Source organism: Podarcis raffonei, chromosome 9 (genome assembly GCF_027172205.1).
Source record: "Podarcis raffonei isolate rPodRaf1 chromosome 9, rPodRaf1.pri, whole genome shotgun sequence".
Taxonomy (NCBI): domain Eukaryota; kingdom Metazoa; phylum Chordata; class Lepidosauria; order Squamata; family Lacertidae; genus Podarcis; species Podarcis raffonei.
The window spans coordinates 6,247,640-6,253,654 of NC_070610.1; positions in this window are offsets into that span (position 1 = coordinate 6,247,640).

The window sequence follows — 6,015 nt, forward strand, 5'->3', positions numbered from 1 at the left end:
CAGAAGGGAGCCGCCGCCGCGCGGGCTAGAGCGGCCGACGCTTCTTTTTCCTCCTTTCCTTGACGCGACGAGTCTGAGGAGCGCGGGCCGCTCTACCCGCGCGACTTCATGGTGGAGGAGGAATGCGGCAAAGAGGGAGATTGACCGGAATTACGTGGCGGCGGCTATAGGCAGTCCAAGGGGATGCGGGCTAAAGAGGTTACTGCGGAGACTTCCGGTTCGCAATTATGTATTAAAACCAGCATTTAAAAATACCCTAACAGACAATTATGTTTAAAAAGGCAAACAAACTTACATTAAAACCACAGTTCCCCAAGCTGCCCGTGTCGTGTGCCTTTTACCTGGCCCCACCTCCCACCCCATAGCGCCCCTGACCCAGAGCAGGAGGGACCAGTCGGACCAAGACCATCCTTATAGAAGGGGTCATGGGAGTTGTAGGCCAAAAGCAACCCTGGAGGGTCGAGTTTGAGGAAGCCTGACTTATTGCTGCCCCAAATTGGACTCTAGCACTTTCAGAAAAACTGACCAATGAAGGGAGTCAAAGCTATAGCTGGAAAGTGATTCTATAGAGACACGGCATCCCTTCATGTGCAAGGGAACATCAGCTACAGTGGCACCCACAGAGCTCGCTTGTGCAACTTTGGAACGACATTTCGCCATAAGACTGCAATTATTGTTGCTGCTGTTGTTATTTTATTTATACCCCAGCCACTCTTGGCGGCTTACAACATATCTGTACTCTGGAGGAGCTGGGTGGAGACGGAAATATTTGTTAGAAACAGATTATGGTTTCATGTTCTTTTGGGGGGGGAAATTCAAGTTACAAAAATCAAATAATCCAATGTCATTCGTCTCCAGGTGTTAAATGTATGGCTTGTACATACATTGGGTTAACAGACCTCTGATCATCCCAGTCGCCCTCCAGTGTCCAAATTCCAGTACACAAGAGTATGTTTTTAATTTACCGTATTTTTCGCTCCATAACACGCACCCGACCATAACACGCACGTAGTTTTTAAAGGAGGAAAATCTGTAGGCATGCCACCCGTAGGCATTCCCTCCATAACACACACAGACATTTCCCCTTACTTTTTAGGAGGAAAAAAGTGAGTGTTATGGTGCAAAAAATACGGTAATTTAATTTGTATACCACCCTTCAACATAAGATTGAATTCACAGAATAAAATACAAGATAAAAACACAAGTAAATAATCAAAACAAAACAGTGAAACAATAACACCCCCCCTTCCCAAAGGCCTGATCAGTCAAAGACTGAAGAAGAACAGTTTTGCTTAGCGCCTTAAGATATATATAATGAAAGTGCCAGATGAACCTCTCTGGGGAGAGCATTGCACAAACGGAGCCACTGCAGAAAAGGCCCATCCTTGTGTTGTCACTCCCACCACCCCACCTCACATGGAGGAGGCACATGAAGAAGAGCTTTACCTGATACATGCAAAGTCTGGGTCAGTTTATATGGCCAGAGGTGGTCCTTGAGGTATTGTGCTCCTGAGCCATTTAAGGCTTTCTAGGTCAGATACATCACTTTGAATTGGGCTCGGAAGTTAATTGGCAGCCAGTACAGTCAGGCCAGGATCAGTGTAATATGCTCAAACCATATTGTCCCAGTGAGCAACCTGGCCACTGAATTCTACACCAGCTGAAGCTTCTGAACAGTTTTCAGAGGCAGCCCTATGTATAACACGTTGCAGTAATCTAACCTATTGGTTACCAGAGCGTAGACAACAGTAGTTAGGCTATCCCTGTCCAGATAGGGGCATAGCTGGGCCACCAGCCAAAGATGACTGAAGGCACTCTGTGCCACTGGGGCCACCTGAGCCTTGAGTGACAAACCTGCTCCTTCAGAGGAAGTGTAACCCCATCAAGAGCAGGCGACCTCCCACCCATCTGGTCTAGGGAACCACCCACTAACAGTACCTCAGTCTTATCTGGATTGAGCTTCAGTTTGTTGGCTCTCACCCAGTCCATTACCAAGGCAAGACACTGGTCCAGCACTTCCACTGCCTCACCTGCAGATGTAAAGGAGAAATAGAGCTGAGTGTCATCAGCATATTGCTGACAACATACTCCAAACCTCCGGCTAACCCTACCCAGCGGTTTCTTTTTTTTTTTTATTAAATATATTTTTATTCATTTTCCAAAACAATAATACAAATTGCACAAATTTCCATACATTTGATTCCTTTTTTGACTTCCTTCAACTTCTCTGATAATCATCCGTATTTACATCTCAGATACGCATTTCTCTATTTATATTGCCATTAATCTTCCCTCCCACCTCTATTGCTTTTTAACAATATATCTCAACTTTTACAGTGCTTCTTGAAACCCCGCCAGCGTTGTTTGCACATCACATATTCTTTTCAGATATTCAACAAATTTCCCCCAATCCTCGATAAATTTTTGGTCTTTAAAGTATCTAATTTTTCCAGTTAATCTGTCCAATTCTGAATAGTCTGTCAACTTCAGTCTCCATTCTTCTAACGTCGGAATTTCTTCTTGTTTCCATTTCTGGGCCAGTAGAGTTCTTGCTGCTGTGACCGCATATTGAAAAAGTTTACAGTCTTTCCTTCTTATTTCATTTTCTGTAATTCCTAAAAGGAAGGTCTCTGGTTTTTTAACAAATGTATATTTTAACATCTTTTTCATTTCGTTGTAAATCATCTCCCAAAAACCCTTCACTTTCCTACATTCCCACCACATGTGATAGAACGTGCCTTCTTTTTCTTTGCACTTCCAACACTTATTGCACGTCTTATACATTTTTGCAAGTTTTACCGGAGTGATGTACCATCTGTAAAACATTTTCATTACATTTTCTTTTAGTACTGTACATGCGGTAAATTTTAAGCTCTGATTCCACAGTTTTTCCCAATCTTCAAACTGTATATTGTACCCAAAATCCCTGGCCCATTGTATCATCACTGATTTGACTTCTTCATCTTTCAAATTCCATTCTAACAAAATTTTATACATTTTCGATAAAATTTTGCACTCATTATTTATCACCTCTATATGAAACCTTGAATCTTTTTCTGCATAGCCCCTTTCTTTGACATCTTTTTTAAACATCTCATTAACTTGAAAATAGTGCAACCAATCATAAACATGTTCCTTAACTTGTTCATATGGCCTTAATTTCCATTTTCCTCCTTCCTTAATTATCAATTCACCATATGTAATCCAATTACCTCTCATATTTATTTTCTTTACAGTCATTACCTCTAGTGGTGACAACCGATGTGGAACTTTTGGCTCTAAGAGATTTTTGTACCTGTCCCATATTTCCAATAATGAACCCCTAAATATATGATTCCCAAAACCTTTATGAATTTTCCTCTTTTCACACCATAAGTACGCGTGCCACCCGAATCTGTTGTCAAAACCTTCTAAATCTAATAGCTGACTATTCTCTAATTTTATCCATTCTCTCAACCAGCAAAGACCTGCTGCTTCGTAATACAATTTCAGGTCCGGCAGGGCAAAGCCGCCTCTCTCCTTTGCGTCCGTTAACAACTTATATTTAATTCTCGGCTTCTTGCCCTGCCAGATATATCTTGAAAGCACTCTTTGCCACTCACTAAAGATTGTTACCCCCTTTAATATGGGGATAGTTTGGAACAAAAACAACATCTTCGGGAGAACACTCATCTTTATCGTGGAAATTCTTCCCCAAAAAGATAATTTCATTCTCCTCCACACGTCAAGATCTTTCCTTATTCCATTCCATGCCTACCCAGCGGTTTCATGTAGATGTTATGTTGTTGTTTAGTCGTTTAGTCATGTCCAACTCTTCGTGACGCCATGGACCAGAGCACGCCAGGCACTCCTTTTGTCCATGGAGTTTTCTTGGCAGGGATACTGGAGTGGCTTGCCGGTTCCTGCTCCAGGTGGATCACGTTTGGTCAAAACTCTCCACTATGACCTGTCCATTTTGGGTGGCCCTGCATGGCATAGCTCATAGCTTCTCTGAGTTATTCAAGCCCCTTCGCCACAACAAGGCAGTGATCCATTAAGGGGAGATGTTATGTAGCAGGGAATAAAATTGAGCCCTGAGGAACTCCATATTGAATGCTCCAAGGGGTCTGAAAAGCTTTCCCCAAGCATCACCCTCTGGGAGCAACCATCCAAGTAGGACCAGAACCACCGCAAAGCAGTTCCACCCCACACACACACACACACACACACACTCAGACAGCTGCTTCAGAAGGATACCATGGTCAGTGGTATCAAAAGCCGCTGAGAGGTCAAGGAGAATTAACAGGGACAAGTTTCCCTTGTCTCTCTCTCGACAAAGGTCATCATACAGGGTGATCAAAGCAGTTTCTGTGCCAAAACCAGGCCTAAACTCCAATTGAAATTGATTTTTTTTTTTTAAATTCAGTTTCCTCAAAGAGCATCTGGATCATAGCTGTCAACTTTTCCCTTTTCTTGCTAGGAATCCTATTCAGAATAAGAGAATTTCCCTTATAAAAAGGGAAACGTTGACAGCTATGATCTGGATCTGAAGCACAACCAATTATCTTTGTTTTCACCTTCAGAATGTTCAAGGGTGTGTCATTTCTATTGACACACACACACACACACACACACAAACACCCTTTGCTGCGTTCTTCCTTTCTCCTCCCTGCTATGGCGGCTCCTCCCTTTTTGAGAGGTGACCCACGTTTCACAATGGCCAATTTATTAGCAGGCCAAAAGCAGGCACTGCCTCGTTGCCACCACAGTTTCCATAGCAGCAGCTGCCCTGCTTTTTGTCTTGGCATGGCATATGTATTTCCCCACAGAAAGCTGGTGCATACAGAAGAGAAAAGAACGTATTTGCAGGCCTCTCTCTCAGCAGTGGGAATTCAGTCACACCAGCATGCTTTGTCAGAAGGTACGGTAAGCCTAGAAAAGTCCCAGAGTTCTGGATGCTTCATTGCTGCAAGCGATTTCTCCCTTTAGAATGCTACTTGGGCTCACTTACTCAGAGCAGCTGACCTCTGGAGCAGCTGACCCGAGAGAATCTCTAGATGGGTCCCAGAATGGGTTGGCACAAGGATGACCCTGTCTTTGCAAAGGGAGTTGAACGGCCACTATTTCGAGTGTGGTTCAGTCACATACCAATAGATTCAAGTGGCACAGTTCTGGTTCCTTGGGAGATCTTGTGCAACAAACCTGGTTCCCTGACCTTTTGCAGTCAGAAAAGTGACAGGAAAATACGCTGGGAAGTGTGGGATAGCACTTCCTTTGATGCAATGTCAGTTTAAAGCACCCCTCCAGGAATTGTAGTTTAGCCTTCCCAGAGCTACAGTCCCCAGCAACGTTCACAAACTACAGTTCCTAGAATTCTAGGGGAGGAAGGGAGGGATATAAAGGCATGGTATTTAACCGCCCCTCAAACAAATCAGAATGACTGCTCAGTAGGCAGGTAATCTGCAAGTGCCTTCACCTTCACAAGCTGATTCTTGCACACGTAAATTCAGCTATTTGCAATATCCCTTGGATTGCACACTGTTTGAATCCCAGCAGGAATTGATTTCAGGATGTCAGTAATGGATAAGCCCAAGCACAGTCCTCTGGGAGGTTTCAGAAAAACAGCACTCACTTTTCTTTAAAGTGATTTTATTTTATTTTAAAGTGTTTTGCAATGACTTTGAAACCCACAATTTTAACCGTTGTGCATTGTGCAGCTGTGCAATTCCAAAGAAAAACAAACACAAACATTTTAAATTGTCTTTAAACAGTTTTTAATTTCAGTTTTTCATGCAAATTCTAGAAATATGCTTTTGAAAGAGTTGCTGAATCTGACATTTTCAGTTCCGCATAGGTAAGTGTATCAGGTAAAGGAGATAATCAAAATTCAGGGATGGTTCCAGCAATGTTGATTCTGCAAACGCCCTGATGCTCAGCGTCTCTCATTGCTGAACAGCTTAGTCATAAGGATTCCCCAAATTCCAGGATTGTGGAAAAATCTCTATAGGCTGGGAAAGATACAGGTTCGTGAGATCT